General features: G+C 44.4%; 1 protein-coding gene across 6 annotated transcripts in view; it reads left to right on the top strand.

Annotated features, from left to right (window-relative positions):
- The first annotated feature begins 556 nt into the window (after positions 1-556).
- Positions 557-27,701, top strand: part of ZNF532 (zinc finger protein 532) — a 46,755-nt gene continuing 19,610 nt past the window's right edge. Inside the window, exons 1-3 of one of the 6 annotated variants that reach the window (XM_072133442.1) lie at positions 557-654; positions 19,155-19,680; positions 26,835-26,969. The gene's annotated coding sequence lies outside the window, so the exon portion shown is untranslated. Of the gene's footprint in view, positions 655-14,351; positions 14,507-15,201; positions 15,394-17,727; positions 18,076-18,243; positions 18,346-19,154; positions 19,681-19,716; positions 20,384-26,834; positions 26,970-27,701 lie in introns of those variants that run through there. The other 5 variants (XM_072133428.1, XM_072133436.1, XM_072133455.1 and 2 more) reach the window with 5 other exon arrangements.

Below are 27,701 nucleotides of genomic sequence, written 5' to 3'. Positions count from 1 at the left end.
GGGTAGGGCATTCTAGAGAATTGGTGCAGCTTGGGAGAAGTCTCGGAAATGTGAGTGGGAGGATCGAATTAAAGAAGAGAATAATCTTCGATCACTAGAAGAGCACAGGGGAGACAGATATGAAGGAGAAGTAGGGGGTGCAGCATTGTGCAGAGCTTTGTGGATGAGGGTGATTAGTTTAAGCTATATTCAGTAGGACATGGGCAAGCACTGCTGTGACTGGGACAGACTGGAGGCATCTGTGTAGCGCCTGGATTGAAAGATGACAAAATGTTTTTGGAATTTATTTGATAAATGGCCCCCTGTGGATTAAAAACGTCGAAAAAAAATTTGCACAAAATGTGACAATTGTTATTTTCTGAAGTGGTAATGCTCCAGGGTGTATAGCATCCAGTTTCCCACTACTGCTGGAGCTGCTCATTATGATAATTGAATATATATATACTATATACTGCACAGAGCCAAAGATAAACTAGACTGTCATGCTGCAGATGACCACCAGAGGGCAGTGTCTGAGCAGTGAATTTTGTAGCTCCATCTGTCTCCAGTTTTGAGCTATTTCTGGAGTATTTCAGTGTCAGCACTTGACCATTATTGAAAATGCATCCACGTTTACTAGATTGCCATCGGTTTTGGACATTATTGTACTCCCAGGTAAGGGATATGCAAGGCATGTACCACTAAAGAGTGGGGACGCACTGACACCTTAATATATAGGTACTACCGTAATTATTTATGATGTATGTAAATCCTTTGGTGTAACTTTACAGCTATTATGTAAGATTTATGTATGGAAGAGACGCCCTTGGCAGGTGTCCATTGTGTTGTGTGAATTGCCACCTATAATATGATGTGTTACACTTTACCTCTGCTGGTGCTACAGCCAGGGGCGTAACTAGAGGGGTAGCAGCCATAACAACTGCTATTGGGCCCACTGTGTCAGGGGGCCCCAGCATCTGAGTTATAGGTGTGTATATGCTGTATGTGTGTATATTTGGTGTATGTATGTGTGCATATGTCACGTGTGTATGCTGTATGTCTGTGTATATAATGTACAAGTGTATATGGTACTGTATGTATGTGCGTATATGCTGTATGTATGTATATATGGTGTGTATCTACTGCATGTATGCTTATCCTATATGGTGTATATACTGTATGTATGTATATACATGGCATGTGTATCTACTGTGTGTGTTTGTAACTTATGTGTCAGTATACAAATATGTATATTTTTACGGGGTTAGAGGGCCCCATTGAGAAGCCTGCTTTGGGGTCCTGCCTCTCCTAGTTACGCCCCTGACTGACATATACCCAAAGGTTACATAGGGCGGCACGGTAGGTGAGTGGGAAGCACTTCTGCCTTGCAGCGCTGGGGTCCTGGGTTCAAATCCCATCCAGGTCAACATCTGCAAAGAGTTTGTATGTTCTCTCTGTGTTTGTGTGGGTTTCCTCCAGGTCCTCCGGTTTCCTCCCACACTCCAAAACATACTGGTAGGTTGTTTAGATTGTGAGCCCCATGGGGAGAGGGACCAATTTGACATGTTTTGTGCAGCGCTGCGTAATCTGTGTGCACTATATAAATAAAGAATTATTATTATTATCTGTTTGAGTGCCAAAAGCATGCCATATGATGCTAGAAAGACAGTAGTTAAAGAGTTAAACTTTGGTGACCTAGGATAATAGCAGGTCCCAGATCTGACATGGTAAACATCGTCTATCTGATACAATGTCAGACGGGCTTTATGACCTGAAGAGTGACTTGTGACCAGATTTTATCCATTAGCTGTGTGCTGTGACACCATGTGCACCCCTCAGGGATACACCAACACTGCACTACTGTAAAAATGGTCCTTGTCCTGCAGATAAACATAAAATTACTTTGCTCTACTGCTACCCCTGTTATTTGTGCCTATATAGGGACAAGGTAATCACCAAACCAGTTGCCTTACATAACAAAGTACTGCAACCACCACCTAAAACAATACTGTAAGCATCAAGCCAGTCCCTTATGTAGGATTGTCTGTAACCACCAAGTCAATGGTTTCATGTAATATTGTTCTGTAACCACCAAACCAGTTGCCTCACGTATCCCAGTGCTGTAATCACCATGTCTGTTGCCTGATGTAAGACTTTAAGCACCAATTTAATGGTTTCATCTTAGAATGTTCTGCAACCATGAAGCAATTTGCCACATGTATGATTGTTTCATAAACCACCAAGCCAAATGCCTTATGTAAAACAAACCAAAGTAAAGTAACCATCAAGCCATGTTGCCATTTTATTCATGAAGCTTGTTTTTAGTGCAACTGTTGGGCCATTGTCTGATTTTAGACTTTGTTTCAGTTGACTGCTGCTGTGTTAGCAATGCAATGGACCAATTACAAGTACAACACATCTAAAATGTACAATCCAGACTTCTGCTTTATCCCGATACCATCACACACTGATCAATCTTACATCAAGATGCCATCCCCAATGGGGCAAGGCAGAGGAATCACTCCTCTTAATCATAATCAGATTATATTAAATCAGTTTCCTTATCTTGTACATAGGGGGCAGTATTATAGTAGTTATATTCCTGTACATAGGGGGCAGTATTATAGTAGTTATATTCCTGTACATAGGGGGCAGTATTATAGTAGTTGTATTCTTGTACATAGGGGGGAGTATTATAGTAGTTATATTCCTGTACATAGGGGGCAGTATTATAGTAGTTATATTCTTGTATATAGGAGGCAATTTTTATTAGTAAAAACAAACAAAATACATTATACATTATCAGAATTTACAATAAATCATATATCAAAATTACATTTGTAATAACTTAAATGTCCATCACTGGTTTAAGGGAAAAAAGTCAGAAATAAACAGAATTACATGATGCATCAGTATAGACTTATGTTCCTCCATAACTTCCTATTCTCATCTTTTTTCCCTATCTCTATGTATCTGATCCACCTGAGCTCAGACATGATCAGTGTGACTGCGGTCATGTGCTGGAAGGTCTCATTGTGGATGGAGACTCGGGTCCTGTTGTGCCAGTGGTAATACTTTATGATGGTGATAATGAGGTACATGGTCCCCCGGTCAATGTCCGTTATGTGTGATGTTACCCCATAGATTATATCTGGGTATCTAAGAGACTGCAGACGTGGTATATTCAACATGCGGGACACCTCCTGCCATATCCGCCTCCCTCCCTGGCACTCGGTGGTAAAGTGCTGCATAGTCTCCTCCTGCTGACATCCTAAGGGGCACAAACGGTCAGAGACGCTCAGGAATTTTAAATTTCCTCTGACGAAAAGCCTCCCATGCAGAGACAACCAGGCGATGTCAAAGAATTTGGCTGGAAGCCTCGGTCCATTAAGGAACCTCAGACTCTCCTGCAGGGTGGCCGTTGTGCAGTCCCTCAGAGCTGGCTGTAATGTATAGAATGATCTACAGACACTGGTATAGAGGTCTTTCCTGGTCCTACTCTCCAGATATGTCTTATCTATTCTCCACTTTTTCAAACACCTGAGACCATACTCCAGATACTGGGGGAGGAAGCCAGGAGTCCATCGACCCCTCTTGAGACTGCCGCCTCGCATCCAAGACTCTGCAAAAGGCAATATCCAGTCCCTGACACTACTTACCCACAGGAGACTGTTATTTGAGTCCAGGCAGCCAAAATTAACTTTCAGAAACATGGAGTCAAAAAAAGACCCTTGGATTTAACATATCCAGCCCACCCTCTCTCCTCTGCAGGTAGGTGGTCCCTCTTTTTACTGGGTTCAACCTGTTCCCCCATAAAAGCTGGAAGAACAGGCTAAAAAGCCTAGCGGAGAAAGATTCTGGCAAAGGAAAGACGACAGAGACGTAGAGGAAGACAGGGACCAGGTAAGTCTTCATCAGAGTAACCCTTTCTCTATAGGTCAGCCTCCAGTTCTTCCATCGCTGAACCTTTGCATTTCCGGTATCCAACTTCTCTTCCCAATTTAGCTTGGCATTATCTTCCCTCCCAAATTTCACCCCAAGGATTTTAATATGGGTGGAGGCCTTGGCGAACTGTGGCAGATCAAAGCCAGGAGCAGCATCCAATGTCCAGAAAGCTTGACTCTTCTCAAGGTTGACCAGAGACCCGGAGGCCTCTGAGTAACTTCTGATGGCTGCAGACAACATCTCCACCTCACGAGGTTCAGATATCACCACAGTCACATCATCCGCGTAGGCGACTACCTTCAAAGGCAAGCAATGGGGGACCGGCACCCCCTGAAAATCACACCGCTGCAGTGATCGCAGAAACAAGTCTATGGCAAACACATACAGCAGTGGACTCAGAGGACAACCTTGTCGCACCCCAGCCTCTACCCCGAAAGTGTCCCCCTGCCAACCATTGATCAGAGGAAAGCTCTCAGCCTCTCTGTACAAAGTTCTCAGCCAATCTATAAATTGTCCCGGAATACCGTACTTTGACAAAGTTGCCCATAGATAATCGTGGTCAACCCTGTCAAAGGCTTTAGCCTGGTCCAGACCTACAACATATCTCCCACACCTCAGAGCTTTACATCTCTCAAACATCTCCCTTATCGAGATGACTGCTCCAGAGATGTTCCGCCCTTTTACTGTGCCGTACTGAGAGCCTGCCAACAGTGTCGGGGACAAACAGACTAACCTAGAAAATAGAATTTTTGCCAGAATTTTCCTATCAACATTCAAGAGGGCGATCGGCCTCCAGTTCTTGATGTCACTAGGCTCCTTACCTTTGGACAGCAGAATAAGGGAGGACACTCTCATGGATGGAGGCATCAGGTGATTTTCTAAACAATTAGTAAAAACATCCACAAGGATTGGAGCCAAGAGGTCTCTGAACTTCTTATAGAATTCTGCTGTAATACCATCTGGTCCTGGTGCCTTCTTCAGATGTAACTTATCAATGGCCTCTTTAACCTCCTCCTCTGTTATTTCTGCTGTCAAAGGAAAAAAGTCCAAATCTCTAGTGTCAGGGCCTGGAGTTGCCTCCAAGAATTGAGCCATTTTCTCTTTATCCAAAACCTTCTTCTGAAATAACTCAGCATAGTAGGATCTCACCACCCCCAGGATACCCTCCCGAGATTCCTGTAAAACTCCCTGGGAGTCAGTGAGACCTGTGATCAATTTCTTGGCCATACGTTCCCGGCAATTTTCATACGGATCAGGGACGCCCAGTTTTCCGTAATCTCTTTCTATTACCAGGGACGTGTAGCGGCTGTACTGATACTGCTTTATTTCAGATTTCAGTCGGTCAATATTTTGTTTGTCATCCCCGCCCGCCGAATACAGTGACTCCAATTCTTTCCGCAGCTTGAGATACTGGCTGTACTTACTCTTACCCTTCTTCACTGACAGTCTCTTCAAGAGGGACCTGATCTCCTCCTTGACGTTCTCCCACCAGTCAGATATGTTATCATAGAAGTCTACTCTCTGGAGCTGGTCCTGAAAAAGGGAGTGGATACAATTCTGGACATAGATATCATCCAGGATGCTGGAATTGAGCCTCCATAACCCCCGACCAATATCCGAGCGGTTAGTGGCTCCTAGGTGAAACAGTAGGACAAGATGATCAGAATATGGGACGACCTTCTCGCTTATACCACTAACATTCTCTGAGGGACTCACAAATGCCATATCGATCCTGCTGTGCCTGTCAGCACACGTATAGGTGTACCGAGGCTTCCTCCCGTCCAAGGTAAATACATCACGTAGATGGGCCTGTGATATTATGCTCTGTAGGACCCTGGAGTCTCTAAGCACTGCTCTGCCCGAGGACCGGTCACCTGAAGTCATTACAACATTAAAGTCACCCGCCATTACTACAGGGATCGAGGTAAATAAATGCTGCTTCACCTCATTGAACAGCTGGATTCTCTCTGTCACTGTCTGTGGGCCATAGATGTTGATCAGCCGGAGCCGCCTACCATGGATGGTCACTTCCAGCACCAGGCACCTCCCCATAGCGACCTCCGTCAGCCTGTGCACCGTCACGTCTGTGGTGTTAAACAGTATGGCGACCCCGGCGTACGGCTCCACAGCCAGTGACCAGTAAGAAGGACCAGACCGCCACTCACGCTCAGCCTCACGGAGATGCCCCAAGGTGGTCAGACGGGTCTCCTGCAGGAAGATGACATCCGCGTCCAAATATCTTAGGTGGTCATATACAGCGTGTCTGGTCCTTCTTACTTTAATGCTGTTGACGTTGCTAGAAGCAACTGCTAGAGAGAACCCAGCCATTATAACCAAAATAAGCAAAGCAGCGACCCCCATCATCATGAGTCAGAGTCATCCTCCCCCTGTCTTCCACCAGTCTCCATGTCTGACTCCTCAGCAGCCTCTACAGGAGGGGGCTTCTTTTTAGTTGGAGGATCCCCTGTGTCCACCTCACACTCATTTTGAATGCGCTGTAACTCTCTCTCATAATCCCCATCCGACTCTGACAGAGCATCATATCTGTTAGATAGGACCATGACCCCGGCATCACCACTGGCTTTTCTCCTGGTTTTTGGGCCTAAATTACAATCTTCCTCAGGTTTACGAGAGGATTTATCTTTTTTTTTCCTCTTGTTCTTCTTTGACTCCTCAAATTCAGATAGTGTTACAGAGGTGGCTGCCTGAGGCTGGCCCCGAGTGACCATCTCCATATTCCCCTGATTGCTGTCTGACTGCTGGGGTTCTAGTACTGTCTCACCTGACCCCTCCTGTACCTCCCGCCTGGTCAGAATTTGCCCTGACACCAAGGCCTCCTCCTCTAAGGCATCTGCCTCCTGCACCATTTCATCATCTGACAAGTCCCTGGCGATGTTGTGCCAGGCCTCCGGGCAATCCTTGTGTGGGTGGCCCATCTCTCCGCAGAGGTTACATCTGACTGTCTCACAGGTGGCACTGAGATGGCCGACCTCCCCACACAGGTTGCATTTTGCCACTGTGCATATTTTGGCCACGTGACCGATCTTACCACACCTAAAGCACTTTCGTGGTTGTCCGGGATAGAAGCAGACGCCCTTTTCTCTACCTATATAGAAGGAGTTGGGGAGGTGCAGGGTGATATTGTTATATTGGCGCAGTTTTACCAGCACCTTCCACCCTCCAGTCCAGATACCGTCAGTGTCCCTGTTCTTAGTGAGGTCAGACAGCAGATCACAATGGCGCCTAAGCCACACCAGAATATCCTGGGGAGGAACAGACTCGTTCCAGAATATTATATTAACTACCACGGTATCTAGCCTGGATATGGGGACAAAAATAAACTTATTCCAGCCGTCGGTGTCCCTAAGCCGGGGGAATTTATCCCAGAACCTATCCAGACTTGACATTAGCTTAAAGCTGACATCGTAGCCCTGTCTGTCTGGCAGGTTAATGACCGCCAGGATATCATCAGGCGTGAACCCCATCTGGCTGCACAGGAGATCCCGCACCACAAACCTCCTATCTGGTAGATCATCCTTGGTGCCTCGGGTCTTAAAGCGCACCACGTTCCTCCTCTTAAACGCCTGCCCGGAGTAGTGCGCGCCGGAGGTGAAGGAGGGAGCGCCGCGGCTCCAGGCGTTTTTAGGAGGTTCCTGACGGGGCTCACTACGGGAATTGGGGGGAGGGTCTGATCTAGAGGGACCTGACTCTACTAAGGGGCTTGATGTTAAAGGGGGGAAGTCACACACATTATCTTGTATAACCCTCTGCCCCCCATCCATGTTTTCCTGCGGAGGCTGCACATCCCAGATAGACTGAGGGTCCCCTCCATCCCCCGACCCCTCAGGTATAGCAACAGTGTCCCCAGTCCCTAGCACAACAGAGTTTTCCTGGGTCACCGCATCACCCTGACCCATAGATGCAAGTTCACCATTAACAGACACTGCTGGGACTTGTGGTACTACAGGTCCATGCACCTGCTCTGGGACTGCTGCAGAGTTCTGCGGCTGATCTTGTCTCTGTCCTTTCTGGAACGAGAAGCTCGCAGGCCTGAGAACCTGTGTAACACGCGGGGAGACATCTGGGGGAACGGAACCAGCTTGTGCTGTAGGGGCCCGGGGCCCAGAGTCACAGCTCTGTCTCTGCTGGGAGAAGCGCTCCTGGTTCCTGTATGACTCGGCCAGGGGTCCCATCCTCTCCAGGACACAGTCCATATCCCTGACCACCTGTGCCAGCTCTATGCCTAGTCCCTGCAGCTTGGAGTTATACAGGGCGCTGCTCTCAGGGTGTGCAGTTCTAAGAGAGTACATACAGTCAATTTGCATCTGCAGCATTTTCTTATGGTTAGTCAGCTCCCCCATCCTCCTTACCAGAGTCGGTATCTCCTCCGCCAACTGCAGCTCCGGTGCCCGTGCGGTCTCCTTCCCCTGCTGTGCTGGTCGGGGTGCAGCTCCAGATGGTTTGGGTGCACCTGTCTCCTTCCCAGGCTTGTGGCTTGCACTGGCAGGGGCCTGTTCACACTTAGCAGTGCTCATGGTAACAGTCTGCGGCTTTACTGCTGACCTGGTGCGGCCTGTGCAGGCCATGCTGGACACCACATCCCTCTGCTGCAGGTTTTCTTGCAGGGTCTGTCTCTCCAGAGACGTTCTCCTCTGTCTGGGTGCAGGAGTGGGGGGCTGTGCACCTGCTGCTGATCTCTCACTCTGCTGCATCACCTGTGCTCCTCCACGCTGGCTGGTCATAGAACTTGCTGCTTTCACTGCAGTATTCATGTTCAAGTCTTTCTCTTTCTCCAATACAGCGACATCACGTCCACAATCTTCACTGTTCATGACTTTGGGATTTGCATCCCTAACAGAAAGTTTTTGGGAGTTCACTCCCGGTGTAGGCCTGGAAGCCTGGGCCTTGCTTGGGGAATCTCCCCACCCAGGGTGGCCCCGCCCTGGGCTAGCTCCAGACATGAGGAGGGTCAAGAGCTCACACCACACACAACCTCACCTCTAGGAGGCAGGATTATAGTAGTTATATTCCTGTACATAGGGGGCAGTATTATAGTAGTTATATTCTTGTACATAGGGGGCAGTATTATAGTAGTTATATTCTTGTGCATAGGGGGCAGTATTATAGTAGTTATATTCCTGTACATAGGGGGCAGTATTATAGTAGTTATATTCTTGTACATAGGGGGCAGTATTATAGTAGTTATATTCTTGTACATAGGTGGCAGTATTATAGTAGTTATATTCTTGTACATAGGGGGCAGTATTATAGTAGTTATATTCTTGTACATAGGGGGCAGTATTATAGTAGTTATATTCTTGTACATAGGGGGCAGTATTATAGTAGTTATATTCTTGTACATAGGGGGCAGTATTATAGTAGTTATATTCTTGTATATAGGAGGCAGTATTATAGTAGTTATATTCTTGTACATAGGGGGCAGTATTATAGTAGTTATATTCTTGTGCATAGGGGGCAGTATTATAGTAGTTATATTCCTGTACATAGGGGGCAGTATTATAGTAGTTATATTCTTGTACATAGGTGGCAGTATTATAGTAGTTATATTCTTGTACATAGGGGGCAGTATTATAGTAGTTATATTCTTGTACATAGGGGGCAGTATTATAGTAGTTATATTCCTGTACATAGGGGGCAGTATTATAGTAGTTATATTCTTGTACATAGGGGGCAGTATTATAGTAGTTATATTCTTGTACATAGGGGGCAGTATTATAGTAGTTATATTCTTGTACATAGGGGGGAGTATTATAGTAGTTACATTCCTGTACATAGGGGGCAGTATTATAGTAGTTATATTCTTGTACATAGGGGGCAGTATTATAGTAGTTATATTCATGTACATAGGGGGCAGTATTATAGCAGTTATATTCCTGTACATAGGGGGCAGTATTATAGCAGTTATAGTCTTGTACATAGGGTACAGTATTATAGTAGTTATATTCTTGTACATAGGGGCAGTATTATAGCAGTTATAGTCTTGTACATAGGGTACAGTATTATAGTAGTTATATTCTTGTACATAGGGGGCAGTATTATAGTAGTTATATTCTTGTACATAGGGTACAGTATTATAGTAGTTATATTCTTGTACATAGGGGCAGTATTATAGCAGTTATAGTCTTGTACATAGGGTACAGTATTATAGTAGTTATATTCTTGTATATAGGAGGCAGTATTATAGTAGTTATATTCTTGTACATAGGGGGCAGTATTATAGTAGTTATATTCTTGTACATAGGGGGCAGTATTATAGTAGTTATATTCCTGTACATAGGGGGCAGTATTATAGTAGTTATATTCTTGTACATAGGGGGCAGTATTATAGTAGTTATATTCCTGTACATAGGGGGCAGTATTATAGTAGTTATATTCTTGTACATAGGGGGTAGTATTATAGTAGTTATATTCCTGTACATAGGGGCAGTATTATAGTAGTTATATTCTTGTACATAGGGGGCAGTATTATAGTAGTTGTATTCCTGTACATAGGGGGCAGTATTATAGTAGTTATATTCTTGTACATAGGGGGCAGTATTATAGTAGTTATATTCCTGTACATAGGGGGCAGTATTATAGTAGTTATATTCTTGTACATAGGGGGCAGTATTAAAGTAGTTATATTCTTGTACATAGGGGGTAGTATTATAGTAGTTATATTCTTGTACATAGCGGGCAGTATTATAGTAGTTATATTCTTGTACATAGGGGGCAGTATTATAGTAGTTATATTGCTGTACATAGGGGGCAGTATTATAGTAGTTATATTCTTGTACATAGGGGGCAGTATTATAGTAGTGATATTCCTGTACATAGGGGGCAGTATTATAGTAGTTATATTCCTGTACATAGGGGGCAGTATTATAGTAGTTATATTCTTGTACAAAGGGGGCAGTATTATAGTAGTTATATTCCTGTACATAGGGGGCATTATTATAGTAGTTATATTCTTGTACATAGGGGCAGTATTATAGTAGTTATATGCCTGCACATAGGGGGCATTATTATAGTAGTTATATTCTTGTACACAGGGGCAGTATTATAGTAGTTATATTCCTGCACATAGGGGGCAGTATTATAGTAGTTATATTCCTGTACATATGGGGCATTATTATAGTAGTTATATACTTGTACATAGGGGGCAGTATTATAGTAGTTATATTCTTGTACATAGGGGGCAGTATTATAGTAGTTATATTCTTGTACATAGGGGGCAGTATTATAGTTGTCATATTCCTGTACATAGGGACCAGTATTATAGTAGTTATATACTTGTACATAGGGGGCAGTATTATAGTAGTTATATTCCTATACATAGGGGGCAGTGTTATAGTAGTTATATTCTTGTACATAGGGGGCAGTATTATAGTAGTTATATTCTTGTACATAGGGGGCAGTATTATAGTAGTTATATTCTTGTACATAGGGGGCAGTATTATAGTAGTTATATTCCTGTACTAAGGGGGCAGTATTATAGTAGTTATATTCCTGTACATAGGGGGCATTATTATAGTAGTTATATTCTTGTACATAGGGGCCAGTATTATAGTAGTTCTATTCCTGTACATAGGGGCCAGTATTATAGTAGTTATATTCTTGTACATAGGGGCCAGTATTATAGTAGTTCTATTCCTGTACATAGGGGCCAGTATTATAGTAGTTATATTCCTGTACATAGGGGGCAGTATTATAGTAGTTATATTCTTGTATATAGGAGGCAGTATTATAGTAGTTATATTCTTGTACATTGGGGGCAGTATTATAGTAGTTATATTCCTGTACATAGGGGGCAGTATTATAGTAGTTATATTCTTGTACATAGGGGGCAGTATTATAGTAGTTATATTCTTGTACATAGGGGGCAGTATTATAGTAGTTATATTCTTGTACATTGGGGGCAGTATTATAGTAGTTATATTCCTGTACATAGGGGGCAGTATTATAGTAGTTATATTCTTGTACATAGGGGGCAGTATTATAGTAGTTATATTCCTGTACATAGGGGGCAGTATTATAGTAGTTATATTCTTGTACATAGGGGGCAGTATTATAGTAGTTATATTCCTGTACATAGGGGCAGTATTATAGTAGTTATATTCTTGTACATAGGGGGCAGTATTATAGTAGTTGTATTCCTGTACATAGGGGGCAGTATTATAGTAGTTATATTCTTGTACATAGGGGGCAGTATTATAGTAGTTATATTCCTGTACATAGGGGGCAGTATTATAGTAGTTATATTCTTGTACATAGGGGGCAGTATTAAAGTAGTTATATTCTTGTACATAGGGGGTAGTATTATAGTAGTTATATTCTTGTACATAGCGGGCAGTATTATAGTAGTTATATTCTTGTACATAGGGGGCAGTATTATAGTAGTTATATTCCTGTACATAGGGGGCAGTATTATAGTAGTTATATTCTTGTACATAGGGGGCAGTATTATAGTAGTTATATTCCTGTACATAGGGGGCAGTATTATAGTAGTTATAGTCTTGTACATGGCGGGCAGTATTATAGTAGTTATATTCCTGTACATAGGGAGCAGTATTATAGTAGTTATAGTCTTGTACATAGGGGGCAGTATTATAGTAGTTATATTCTTGTACATAGGGGGCAGTATTAAAGTAGTTATATTCTTGTACATAGGGGGCAGCATTATAGTTGCAAGTGATCAGTACAGAATATGCTGTCATGTTAAAGTGTTGGTACTTATCTTTTTGAATAATAATGGTCTATCTGCAGGCAGTAGCCACATTTAAACCTGCTGTATAACCACAATTGGGCAGGTGTGAATACAGGTGACTCAAAATACTCCTAAGCCTGGACTGAAACCAGACATGGATGAATACACAGCAGCTGTATTTTGTATTCTAATAGCACATTGTTACAGATAACATTGTTACCAGCGTGACTTTCTCCATGCACATACTAATTGTGGTCTGTTTTATCTAATCAGAGCGGATTTCCTCTTGACCATCATCCTTTGACTAACAAAGGCTGTAGATAAAAAATATTGTATTGTGGCAACAGTAGCATATACACATAGATAAATCCTCCATAGAATTGGAAGGAGGGCATAGTGGGATTCAGTGGTTCTGCAGTGGTTCTGAATACAAAGGAGGAAGAGGGATGGGTAGAAGTAGAGCTTCTGCTCCCGACTACCGGGAGAGCAGAGCTTCTGCTCCCGGCTAACTGGAGAGCAGAGCTTCTGCTCCCGACTACCGGGAGAGCAGAGCTTCTGCTCCCGACTACCGGGAGAGCAGAGCTTCTGCTCCCGGCTAACTGGAGAGCAGAGCTTCTGCTCCCGACTACCGGGAGAGCAGAGCTTCTGCTCCCGACTACCGGGAGAGCAGAGCTTCTGCTCCCGACTACCGGGAGAGCAGAGCTTCTGCTCCCGACTACCGGGAGAGCAGAGCTTCTGCTCCCGACTACCGGGAGAGCAGAGCTTCTGCTCCCGACTACCGGGAGAGCAGAGCTTCTGCTCCCGACTACCGGGAGAGCAGAGCTTCTGCTCCCGACTACCGGGAGAGCAGAGCTTCTGCTCCCGACTACCGGGAGAGCAGAGCTTCTGCTCCCGACTACCGGGAGAGCAGAGCTTCTGCTCCCGACTACCGGGAGAGCAGAGCTTCTGCTCCCGACTACCGGGAGAGCAGAGCTTCTGCTCCCGACTACCGGGAGAGCAGAGCTTCTGCTCCCGACTACCGGGAGAGCAGAGCTTCTGCTCCCGACTACCGAGAGAGCAGAGATTCTGCTCCCGACTACCGAAAGAGCAGAGATTCTGCTTCTGACTCCCGGGAGAGCAGAGATTCTGTTCCTGCCTACTGGGAGAGCAGAAGTTTTCCTCCCACTACTGGGGAAGTAAAGGTTCTGCTCCGACAACTGGTTCTGCTCGATCTATGGAGAGGTAATGCTTTGACTATGTGGCAGGTATTTGTTTGACTACCAGGCCAGAGTTCTGCTCCGACAGACTCCTTCTGGACCTCTGACTACGACTACAGGGGATATGGGAAGACTGCAATGACTACTGGCAAACAAAAGCAGAGAGACAGGCGCTGATGACTTTTTGGTGTCAGGAGCCAAGTTATATCAGAGATTTTCTGGTACACAAAAACAAATATACAAAAATACCTACATTTGATTATCCCCATACTGATCCTTCCTGAGCCAATTGTACATTGAAATAAAAAGTAGGCAAAAAAAGGTTTAGAAATAAATCGGATCCTGCCTCCATCTACACATATAATATGCAAAAACTTGCGACATGAAAAAAAAAACCTCCATAAAATGTTTTTGTTTTTCTAAATTAAATAAAACCCGTCAGTTTTAGGCCTAATCTGCAGAGCCCTTTGTCTGGAAACCCGAGTCGCCCTGCTGGATCATGTTTCCCGGTCATGGCTGCAGAGGTAAAGCTGATTAGTGGTGCGATGGCCTGCAGGCAGCCGCAGCTCCTTTGTGTCAGCCCAGGCCTCAGCTTCCTTCCTCCACAGGCGCAGGACTCCCTCCCATGACAGCCTCCTCCAGCACAGTATATAAGCTTTTCTCCTGGAGAGATCTGCAGGTAGGTGGTTACAACATGAACATTTATTCACATATTTTTTTGGCTTTAAATTTGACATTGCACCATCATAGTGTAATATGGGGGACGGGCACAGGGTGTTGGAGGGCTGTTATATCCGCAGATTTCACTGTAGACATTTATAAGGGATCATCAAAGAAATAGGACGAGTGCCTGGCTCCCTTAATGTCATCTACGGGAAAACGCGGTGTTGCTAGGTTACGGCTGCACTAAAGCTGTAACCGTTTGTGCGCCATTTCTTCTTATTTCGTTTCAGTGGGTCAGGATTTTTGTACCTTTTCAACTTTTTCCTAATCTTTAATGTCACCATGGGGCTTTTTTGGGTATTGGCGATGTAGAACAAAGTCCAATTTGTATAAATAGATGTTCCGCACTATAATATAGATTGTCATTCTGAGCAAATACAGGTAAAGCAGTTCTCTCCCCTTCCCCCTCTCCTTCTTGGAGGATACATCTCCCTTCCCCCATGCTTCTTGCTTCATGCATGTGAATGAGCTTCTGCTTGGCAAAGGGAAAATTGGATTTTTAGATGGTGAAACCATCTTATTCAGCAAATGGGACAAGGTTCTGCCAGTATATCACACTGTCTGATCCAAAAACTGCAGCGTCCCAAGGGTTTGCACTGCAAGTTGGGAATAATGGAGGGGGGGTTGTTGCTTCGGGATGGGAATATTGGCTCCTGTACCATATATATGTCCATCCATGCATATTTTCTCCTTCCTTTGGGACTGCATGATGTCCTTCGCTCTGGTATTTTGGCTTCTAGAAGTCCATAAAGGATCATGGGGGGGAGGGGCTGTGACAACACGGACCTTTGTTTCAGTCAGTCCTTGTGGGGGAGCACAGGTAGCAGCTGTATGGCCCTGATGGTAAGTAGAATAACATGAGGTCTGATTGATGCCAGATTAAGGGAATTTTAAGGTATCACATTATATCAAGACACAGATTTGCATTATTAATAAAGCACTGCACTAATAGTAACAGTTGGATACAGAATTCTTAAAGCCGCGTTCACACACAGCGCTTGAATTGTGCTTTGAAATACAATGCAAAGAGAGGAGAAAAGCTTTGCCTGAAATCGTATGCATTTACACGGAAAACGCATAGGATTGGAAATGAGCTCCATGTTTTTTGGATATAAACAAGGCATCCTAGAACGCCACATGTGAACGCACCCTAAACGCATATGGGTTCGGGTAAGCTCCTCGATGCTGCCTTTGAATTGTGTTATATGAACTCGGCTTTAATAATTCTATATGAAATGGTCTGTATTATGGACCCAAATCCCATTCCAGTGTTCCCCATCATGCTACCAGTTCCAGTAATTTGGACAGGATTTGCTAACATATAAAAGGGATAGGGTGATGGCATACGTGGCGTTTTTAGTCCGTTTTTAAGCATGCGTTTTCAGTCCATTTAGAAACGCATGTGTTTTTGACTGTTTTTGTCCATTTTTCCCAATTATCCTAATAGATAAACAGGTTGTAAGCAGTCAAACGGATGGTAAACAGGCCAAAGGGGTCAAAAACGGATGCGTTTTTAAACTGACTGAAAATGCAAGCTTACAAACGCCACGTGTGCCATCACCCATAGGGATGTTACTCAATAGCAGCCACAATAGGGGGCGGCACAGAAAACCCCTTAATCCTGTTAAAATGACTTTAATGGCGCCGGCTGAAGAACACTTATTACTATTCTAGATAACCAGAAAATATTCATTTGAGATTTGGGCTTATATTACGTTATTGGCATTATTTTATGAATGCTACAGCCCCCCTTCCTTGAACAGAAATCCCCTATCACATAACAGAAGCCTATCTGACCGAGGCAAAAAATGTAAACAATCACCAGGCCTCACACAGAGGCTGCTCTTGTTGTCAATAGCAACCAATCAGAGATCAGCTTGCATTTCTTGAAGTGCTATGGTAAAATGAGAGCTATGATCTGATTGGTTGCTGTGGGCAACAAGGCCCAATCTTATAGTTAGGGGTCTGGTGCTGTATTAATTTAGGGGGGAATGGTCACCTTAGTAGGCCTTGACCGTATTTGCCTGGCTTGTTTAGTGGGTTAGAGCTGGAGTATTGTATTCATTGGGTTTTGGCTCTGTTTAGGACAATTACACATTCAGCCTGTGTGGAGTCGGGGGGGGGGGGGCGGGTTCTGTTTTTTTTTTTACACAGATATGGTATATTTAATAAGGGGGTTTGCTTTGGGGGTCTATATATGTTTCGGCTTCGGTGTATATTAATTTAAGAGGTCTCTTTTTATTCTTGGGGTTTGGTCAGTGATTTATATTTAGGATGTCTGGCCTGGAACCTGTGTTTAAATCAGGGGTTCTGGGGTTTGTGTTGTGGATCTGCATCTACATTTGTGGTATTATAATGGATTATGATTAATGTGACTCAAATCCCAAAGCCATCGTCACATGTTCATAACGTAATGCTGCCATACGGGTGGGGGTGGAGAGGGGGCTCGGGCCAATCGGATGTGCGTTTACAGGGAAACGCATGAGTACGTGACCCCGGTGTCTTGTATTGTTTTAACGCTGAGGACGCTGTCACACGGTGCGTTTTGGTTGCGTTTTTATTACGTTTTGAAACAATGCATAGTAAACCCGATTCTAACGCATGTGTTATCATCACGTTAACACACGCATTATCAAAACACATGTGTTAACTCATTTGTTAACAAAACGTATGCAGCAACATGCGTTGGGTTTTGTAAACGCAAAATTTAACAGTAAATGAAATTAGGCACATGACCTCTTCTCAGCTGTTATAATGTGTATGCTTTTTGGCCAAGCCCCTCCCAGTAGCGTTTTTGCTGCATTTAAAAATGCAGCAAAAACGCCACATGTGAACGCAGTCTGAGCACTGAGACCCGTTGATAGGGCCTAACTTGTGTTCGTGGGAAAACCCCTTTAATATATATGGAGCTGGCGGAGATCACCAAGCGCAGCGCTCGGCAATTGCCTTCAGCTCCATACAGATTACCGGAGCAGAATGGTCATGCGCGGCCGTCTGCTCCATTAATCTGACGGAGCAATGACCCCTCGTTTTCGCAATCTGCGGGGGTCTCAGCACTGAGACCCCCACTAATCGGCAACTTAGGCCCTATCCTTTGGATAGGGCCTAACTTTTGTTCATGGGAAAACCCTTTTAAATGCAAATTTTATTTATTTTAGTGACAATGACCCAAACAAGATGCAAAACCACAATGACGTTTGCCAAAATGGGGTAAAAAAAGCCAGTACAAACATTGATTCTGAATACACGGTGGTATCTAAGGTCAATCCATGCTGGGAGTTGTGGTTCTGCAAGAAAAGGGACAGTGACCGATGATACATAAAATATCAGCATCTGGATTATTGCAAAATGAACGATCCTTCATTCCCTTCGTTTTCATAACGGCAATCACCGCAGTCCGTCCTTATAATCACCCCCTTTAAATTTCCTCCCGGCTGTTAGAGGAGCCTGACATACTGCAGCAAGATCTGGTGACGTGGGGGCCTGCTGCACTCCGCTCCTTCCTTCCTCCTACAATCAATGCAGGTTAAATGGTTAATACTCCTGGGGAGGGGGAGGGGAGCTGGCTGGGGGTGGTGGGGGGTTCATAATGCAAAAATATTGTTAGAATTAGATAAGCAGGGGCCTATCATTTTGGGACTAATGGCTTGTATCCTAGGGATGCCATAGCCCTTTTATGTAGGGTGTCCAGATCCAGCTAGAACTGGTTTGAGGCAGATCAGATTCATGAACAATGCAGTGACTGAGCTGCGTTGGGCTAGATCCTACATGGCAGGGAGAAGAGATTGCACCAAGGTACCTTTTGCACCCAGTATGCACGTAACTGTAAGACACACAGCGTGGGGACGTGACATTTGCAATAGTAAAAACACGGTATTGTGCGCGTCTACACCGGGCGGGAGGGGGACACTGTATACACTGCTATAAGCCATAAAGCTCAGATCTGGAAGATTTATTCTACAAGTAATTTTATGGAATTATTTTATGGACATGCACGTGCAGAATTCGGGCGGATGCGGACCTGGGGGCGTAAAAATATCGGATTGCATGATCTGTGCATATTTTGCTTGTTGTGTCTGTGCCGGTTAATGCTGCAAAATACGTGGTGAGATGTCACGAGAGGATGTTTAACCCCTTGCGGAAGGTCAAAGTTTAAAGGGCGTGCATGTGCCGTAGGGCGATTGCAATTGGATCAGATTGGGTTGGATCAGACTGGATTGGATTGTGTGTCGCAGACCTGCAGTCATATGTAAGAGCAACAGCGGTAAACTATGCTCTGTTGCGCATTGATGTGTTATGGCACGTGATATGTTATTATTTACAGTATTATATGTAATATATGTTACTTATTAAATATATATTCTATGTTGCATTATGTTTACACATGTTGTTACATTGTATCATAATGTCTCCATTTATCTGATTTGCATTATTTCTATATTTTATTGACTTCATATCCTACAGCACATCCTCCTCTCCATAAAATGTATCCGTTACATGTATAATTTCCGTATATTATCACATATATTACCGCCAACCTGTAACTGCCTCTCGCAATTGCCCATTTTAATTCTACTTTTTTTTTTTCCTGCCTTCAATATCAGGTCCCTATTGTTTCCCCGTTTTGGAAAATGCCAGGAATGAATAACGACTCGCGTCCGAATTACGTCCAATTTCCGAGCTGCAAATGAAAATGAAAAACCTGTCTTGTTAAAAAAAAAAAAAAAAAAGTGTGCATGCATTCATGTGAGCTGGGCTTGTGCATCTTGTCTATAAGCTGGAGGCCTGGGAGAGAAGAGCGAGCGTGGCAGACAAGGGACACACAAGAGGCAGCTGTAATGAATGACGAGAAGACCAGAACAAAGGCTCGCACCGCTCTAGGAATGGACCTCTAAGATATTCCGCCTTGGAGAGATCCCCGCTTACTTCCTAGAACAGGAAACCAGCAGAACCCCCCACACCCCCCCTCTGGTTGACGCTTAGTCTATTGGCCAGCCCCAGCCTTCTGCTGGCTCCTCTAATAGCTTCAATCAAGAAAAATGGAGAACAATAGTGAAAATGTCTCCACAATGTGACACTAGGCTCCTCACCATAAGGCAGCCCATAGAGCCTTGGGGAGATTTGCACTGGGTAAGTGCTTAATGATCATCCTAGGGTCCTAGTCTTGGGGATGGGACCATGATTTGGACTAGAACATTCCTTGCATTCCTGTGTCTTTTCTCTCCCAAGCTGGGAATTTGCTTCAGTGTCTTATGTTTTGTTTTTTTTTTAAATTTGATGGAGAACCTTTGAAGAGCCTTCAAGGTTTTTACGTTCAGGTTGGGGCTGGGAATGATGTGCCTTGTGTGGTTTCCTATTGTCAGATGTGTCTGTGTTTCCTAGGCTGATTGCATACACCACAGGGGGAGGATTTGACGTGAAGGCCTCTGTAACCCTCTGCATTTACATTATGCCTGGTGGAGCTGGCTTTTCATGAATTACTCTGCGGATGGTTCCCTATTAAACCTACCTCCACCCCCCACCATCACCACTACCATCACCACCATAGCATCTGCCAAGGTTCCAGGGGGGGACCTTGTAGCTATAATTGGAGACACATGCATGTAGGTGGCTTCACTATCAGGACACTGGATGGATATTTCAGGGCCTCTTGTTTACTGCAGGCTTTGCAGAGACAGGCCCTGCCTGGATTTGTCCCCCCCCTTCTTCTTCTTCTTCCCTGTGATTGCCTACAGCTGTATTCGTGCAGGAACCAACATCGGCCCACATGAAATCTGTGTTTAGTTTTGGCTGGAAGAGGTGACCAGATGACACGAATAATTAGAAGGGAAATGTAAGTGCCATCATCCAGAGTAATCCAGTTTTGTTTTCATTTCTATACTTAAAGGGTTAAATGCAAGGATCAGGGACTTGGGAGGCTCCCTGTGTCGTGCACGGCCTGGTGGGGAGAAGGCCTTGTTTGGGAAAAATCCAGGCCTTCGGAGGTCTTTGTTTTGTCACAGAGGGGCCTTGCTAGGATTCATGGCCGTGTAGAAGCTGTATTAGGGATTTTCTGTATGGCTGCTCTGTGGTCTATATGGCTTTTGATTGCAGGGGAGAGATGCATGGGTTAAAGAGGGCAGGAGGTGGATTGGGGACAGTTTGGTGACTTTACCTCTGTACATTTACATTCCAAAGATTGTGTAATCTGGGTGCAAGGATCAAGGTTGTGACTGTCTACTCATGTGCAAATCTGTAGCAAGCAATCCAGGGAGCCATTACTTATCATACAATCGCCCTGATGTATCCAAACTGCAAACAGGGGCGGAAAATCCCAACCCTAAGTGCGATTAAAACGATCCGACATTTAGGGTAAATCCTCTTGTAATACGTAGTGGACATGGGGCTGAATTTTGCTGCGGAATCGCAAAGGAATTGTCCTCTCCCATTGAGAGAAGAGAAAGATCTGCTGCGATTCTGGCACAGAAACTTTTACAGATTATATTAAGCACATATACCACCAGGATGAAAGGACTGTAAAACAAGCACCCTGACACACTGGTGTGTGCCCCCTCTGGCAGGATCTGCTCTTCTTTCAGCTTAACAATTATGCAAATGTGCCTGAGGGGCTTAACACCTATGAAGCTTGGAGCCCCTCAGGCTCATTTGAATAATTAATTATTTTGAATTATTTTAATTTTTTTTAATTGAATAAGCCTTATTTTTGTACAAACCAGGACATAAGAAGCTAAAAGAAGAGCAGATCCTGCCAGAAGGGGCACACAACAGTATGCCAGTGCTTGGTTTACAATCCTTCATCCTGGTAGTAGATGTCCTTCAAATTTCCTTGAAGAATCTTTTTCCCTCCATAAAACTTTGTAATCTCATTGAAATCTGCAGCAGATTTACACCCCCTGTATAGGGGTACTAAGGCCCAAGTCATACCTGCGTTGGGGCCTTCTGTTACTCTTTCTGTTTAAAGGACATACTGTATGCAAATGAGCCTGAGGTGCTCCAGGCTCCATTAACGCCTATGGAGCCTGGAGCCCCTTAGGCTCATTTGCATGAAGCCATTCATCCTGGTGGTAGATGCCCTTTAAGGAGAGTGTAAGGGAAAGCTAGTAGCGGCAGGTCTTCCTTTCACCGTCCCCATAGACTTTTCTGGACCTTACTTTACACATTTTGAAATTTTTTTTTTTTTGGCGCAGCTCTAAAAATGAAATGTGCAGCAGAACCTGCCAAATACAGGTATGACCTCAGCGATTGAAGGCTGTGGTCATACACCTTCCGAAGCATTAACGAGAAGCTATTATATATATGTATATTATATTTATAATTCTATATTATATTTACAATTGGCTGCATTTACACAATGCATTTCAGTTGCGTTTAGAAACGCCATTCAAACACAACGTGAAAGGGCTTGGCTTGATCGCATGCGTTTTAGTGGGAATGAGCGCCAGTGTTTTGCATGTAAACCATGCAAAACATCTGGTTCTCGTTACTGATCGCTTGTAGAGATGATCAGGACCGATGTCCGGGTTTGATTGCCTGACCTGGACATATCGGCGGGCGATCAGCCAATCTGGCATATTGACGCCCCTAACAACTAGCCATGGCTATAACTGGCCAGGGACACCCCAAACATGGGGTCTGCTCATGTCTAATCAGTGGAAATACATCCGTTATCAGGCCAGGATCCTCCCCATTGTGCTTGAATTGCATTGCCAAACTCAACAGAAAAGCAACATGTGGACGCAGCGAGGTATTTGGCAACATAGAAATGATGTCCTCCTGTGGCTTAAATTCTTATTGGGCTTTCACCAATTGGATGTCTATAGCCCTCCAGCTGTTGTTACACTACACACTCCCAGCATGCCCTGATGAATCACCACTGTGGGGGGGGGGGCATGTTGGGAGTTGTAGTTGCATCCTAGCTGGAAGGCCTCAGATTGTGCGACGTGCAATACATTCATTTGCTTCCCCCCTTTCATTCGGCCTCACTCAGGAATGTATATTGCTTCAGTCTCTGCTGACCCCCAGGCAGGTTATAAATAGCTTAACACAACTGCCTTTCCGTTACAGTGTTCCAGACTGCAGGGAGAAAGGAGGCCCATGCAGATCTCTGAACACCTTCATTATTGATCCTACTGTACCTGAGTACATGAATATTAGCAGCAGTGTAAAGCATGGGGGACAGCAGACGAGCATTCCTCTCCAGTATAGAGGAGGGGCCTTTGTGAGCAATTATCATACGTGCTCTTTATATAAGACCATCATCATCCTTCTAGCAGAATCGGCCCCAGTTGTCCTATGGTTGCACTTTACCCATGGCGCTCTCAATTAATAGGCCACATTCACACGTTGCACTTAAATTACATCTTGAACCCCCAAGTGCCGCGGAGGAAGAGTAACTTCGTAACGCAGATGCGTTTAGACATAAGTCCTTGCATTTGTGGACTAACAACAAGCCTTGTGCATTGTTATCTGACAACTTATCGAAGTTTAGGGCTAAAGTAAATGGCGGATAGGAATAACTCCTCCCCGTCAATGCAACTAAAGCGCAACATGTGAACGCAGCCCTAGAATAGAGGCTTGGTCTGACGAGGCACAACCTTTAAAGTAGCACCCAGAAAGATATTTTGTGGTATGTATAAAACTAACTCACCAGTAATATTCTAGAAGTACAATTCATTTTATTCCAGATCTGTGACATCCATACATTTTCCTCCATTTCAATATGGCCGTCTGTGTCATGTGATCCCGTGTGACCACCAGTCCAGAGGTTCTTCCTGTGCAGACAGGAAGTCCATCTTTCCTCACTCTAGGACTTCCTGTAAACTTTCAAGTCTGACTCCTCCCTCCCTCCCTGCTATCTTATATCGCTTTATAGTTAATCCAGCCATAATTTAGGACACAGGAGTGCAGTGATACTATAGGTGAGTCTCCAAACGATCATCAGAAGTGTTCTAGTACTCTCCTGTCTGTGAGTGCTGTGTGCAGAATCTCCGGTGTAACCCTGCGGGAAGCTGGGGAGACCGGCTGAAGCTGCATCACATAGGAGGCACATGGACAGCAGCTCTGTGTCACTGACCTATCACTTGATGCTCTCAGTGTATTGTGATGAGACTCCGCCCCTTTGTCTGTTTTTGTTCTTTCTCTGGTAGCATCAACCATGGGCAAGCAAGCTTGATGGTCAGGCATGCTCACTGGGGACTACACCATGTCACTTTCATGCTGCCATGTCTTCAAAGAGGTTGGAAAAAAACCTGCTCTATTAAAGGGATTTTCCATTTTATCATGGAAAACTCCTTTTAGGAGCTGGGGTGCAAAAAAAAATTGAATTGTACTTAACCTATTATAAATGTTGTCCATTGGCTGAAAAGCATGGCTATTCTTCCAATGGCCCACGGCTTAGCTACATAGAAGTGAATGTAGTTTCAGTAAGTTGCATTACCTACCCCTGGTCAGGTGTGGTGCTGTTTTATGTAAAAAGCAGGTATGACTCTCTAAGTGAGGACAACCCCTTTAAGCCCGATTTCGCATGTTGAGTTGCTATTCCAGTCTCCATCACTGACGGCTTGGCCAAGGTTCACAGGAACCCCTTCAAGGAGGCCACTGATTGGATGACGAGTAGTCCCCAGAGCACATGGTGACCCTGATCTGAGCTGCAATACTGCTACAAACCTTGCTCAGATGTGGCGCTGTTTTTGGCAATCACCGAACAACCCCCTGAATCCCTGTTAGAGCAATGACCTGTACCTGTCGAGCAGAGAGGATGTTGTCTATTTTTTTTGTTTTTACTAGTTACATCAATTGATTGACTATGAAAACGCTCAATGTTTTCGCCATTGCTGGGATTACTCTTTTAACTCTTTCCTAACTCTGACTGTGTAAGTTCTTGCCAAGGACAGGAATGTGCAAGCCATGCAGAACCGGGGAGGTGATGTGTTCTTGCTCCTGGACTTTGTCCCCCTGTTTTTCTACTCCTGGATTATGTGATGTTGTACAATGTGATCCCCTCCTGGTGTATGAGTAGAAGGAAGCGGATCGAGGGGAACCCTAACTATGCATTGCTTTCCCAAAGTTCTGTTTGTGTCATTGTAAACTGTTTTTAATTGCATTATATTCCATTATATTCTAGTAATATCAAAAAAGTAGCAATATATTATAAATCAGGAAGGCGAATTCTACTGCACTGCGAGAGGAAAAACCGGAAAAATGGAATTTCTTTCCGCAATATTTTCAAATCGCTTGTTATCAGTGCATAGAAACGCTCTAGTTTACATCTGAAGCTGCCAAATTGTGTGGCCATAATGCCCTATAACTGCGCCATCCCTGAGACCAGGGGCGGCCGACCGCGTCGCCCCTAAGACTTCATTCATACTGTGTTACTGCTGGTGCGTTTAACACATGCTCCAGCGACTCATGGGTTAAAAGGGTATTCATAGAATCAGAACGTCCCCATAGACCTGTAAGGAGGGGGCCTCATGGCTCTAGTGGCAGCTTCCGTTCTTGTGTGAATGGCGATGCTGAAATCCTATTCGTTGTGCACCTGACCCCTGAGAACTCGAAAGGACTCGATGGTCACGTGCACAAGAGTTAAGTGTCTGAGCAGAGCCCTCCTTACAGGTGAGTATGGGGTCTATTCTTCTATTTTATTCTCTTCTTTTATTATTGAAAACTTGTTCTCAGTAGAGGTTTTCTGAATATCCCTTTAAAGGAAATCTACCATCAAAATCCATCCTGATAAACCAGGGACATTACTCAAAGATCCCGGCACCGGGACTGTGGTATCTTCTTACATTTGTTATCCATGGCCTCCTGTCTTCTAAAATCAACTTTTAATATTCTGTTAATGAGCCAGAAGGTGCATTACCAGAGCCCCTCTGAGGTGTAGCTTTGCAGGTTGGTACATTATGCAGGACCTTTTCCCCACTGTATGGGATTTCAGTAGGAAGAGGAATGGGGGAAGAGCTAATGGTGCAGAGTTGTGATGTGCTCCGGCACTGTGTAACAGCCAGTGAAGCTGCAGCATGGAAGAGGTCTGGTAACGCCTCTGAGAAACCTTCTGGCTCTTAGCATAATTTTAAAAGTTGATTTTAGAAAGGAGGCCATGGATAACAAATATAAGAAGATTACCACAGTTTCAGTACCTGGTTTATCATGATGGAGTTTGATGGTAAATTTCCTTTGCTTTTTCCTCTTTGGCTTATTCAGTTATGCGTCAAAAGGCTGTGGGGCCCAGTATGAACTGAGTCCTTACATGGTTTGTTACAATTGTATCAGTAGCTCAGTATCGTGGTCTCTGATACAATGTAGCAACAAGACAGGATGTGGACTAAAACCAAGTGTAGCCAATTCTCAACCATGAGAAGGTTAGGGGAGGTCCTACTGATAGTAAACTGATTAAGGAAGATTTGGTGGACGTTGGTGAGGAAGGTCCTTTTTAGACTTCATCCTTAATAAACTTACAAAACCCTATCAAAGGGGTATTATCATTTAGGGCAGTGGTGGCGGACTTATTGCACGGGTGCCAGAGGTGGCACACAGAGCCATTTCTGTGGGCACTTGCCTCAGGACAGAGTTCACCAAATAGGACCAAATCCACCAAATCTTCCTGCAGTCCCAGGCAACTTAAGAGATTTTTCTCTCAGCACTATTTTAAAGTGACACTTCATTGGCTGTTTGGATCTACGGGAAAAGTGAGAAGGTGTTGACAGAACTGAAACATCTTTAGAGGTTCTCATTCTGGACCCACCATTCCTCCTCTACAGAGAGAACCTGGAGAGAAACTACAATGAGTCTGAATTTGCCTTACTTATTTCAATTGTATTGGTTTCCTCGGGGGCCGATACGATTGAAAGATGTGGAAGAACAGGTAGCAATAAGTTACTGCTTAAAATGCCATGTTGGCCCTTCATGGAAAATAAGTGGATTTTTGTTGTAGTTTGGGCACTCTGTCTCCAAAAGGATCGCCATCACTGATTTAGGGCCTTATGGATGCAACCACAGAATATGCCATAACAGGTTCCACGTCTGGGACCTTTACCCCGTCTTGAGGACTTGTGGACCCTGTGTAACAACAATGCAGGATGGAGAGCAGTCCACGCCTCTCTCCATTCAAGTCTACTGGAGTGGCCAAAATGGCTGCCCTCCCCAAACTAATTGCCTCCAAGAAGGGGTCATGGAACCCATGTTCTCGAAACGGTTGAGGGTCTCGGAGGTGGGGCCTTCATCTTTCATGTGTATATGGAACCGCAACTTTGAAGTAATAAGCTTTTGGCTTTTCCTTATGTTTGCAGTGCAAAATGAAGGGCGTGCCATGCACCGGGTCATCACCCATCCTACAAGCCGGAGGACGCCAGGGGCTGCCGCTGTCTGTCCGGATGCATTAAATCCAACCACACACACAAGAGGACAGCGATAAGTAACCCGGAGTAAGTAGCCAAACAAACCTTACAATTCTTCAAGTTTTGTGTATGCAGCTCATATGCAGACCAATGTGTGATCTGTGGTTACAGACTACACACTAAGCCTATGTAGTCTGTGTGTTACTCCGCCATCTGCACTCCTCCTCTACTGCATGTAGCTTGTCAAGACAAGGGAATAGCTGACTATGTAAAACCTGGAGGAAAAGCATAGGAGAAAGTTGAGTTTCCCAAACTTCATGTTGATATGTCTAAATCTAAGCACTTTTGCCTTTCGGGAGTCCAGAAAAGATGGAAGACAACACTTGTGGCCTCTATTATAGTTTTTACTTAACTTTTTTGGCCAGACTAACAAGCAGCTAAGTGGTCTGTATGATCTATGACGTAGTGGCATCAGGCATTGGAATTCTGAGTGATTTTGCTGTTCAGGAGTCTGGGTTAAGCTGAGTGATCACACAGGTGACCTATGTTATAGGAGTATTGCATAGTTTATCATAGTTCTAATCATAATGCTGGGTGTTACTGTACATCTGAGGAGATTATGAGCCCTTCAGGAGCCTGGAAAAGCTGGGTGTCAACCCCTGTTGGTGGTGTATTGGCTTCTGTCGCAGATTTTGGTGCAGGAAATGACATCTTATGTAACGGGACATACAGAAAAGGGAGAAAAAATATCTATTTTGAACTAAATAGTTGCACTTTCCTGCCTGTGTACATGATGGGTCTTGCACTGCCCCCGGGGGA

This window comes from Engystomops pustulosus, chromosome 1, assembly GCF_040894005.1.
Source record: "Engystomops pustulosus chromosome 1, aEngPut4.maternal, whole genome shotgun sequence".
Taxonomy (NCBI): domain Eukaryota; kingdom Metazoa; phylum Chordata; class Amphibia; order Anura; family Leptodactylidae; genus Engystomops; species Engystomops pustulosus.
The sequence above is the reverse complement of the archived record's forward strand: the minus strand, read 5'-3'. Positions and strand labels throughout refer to the sequence as shown.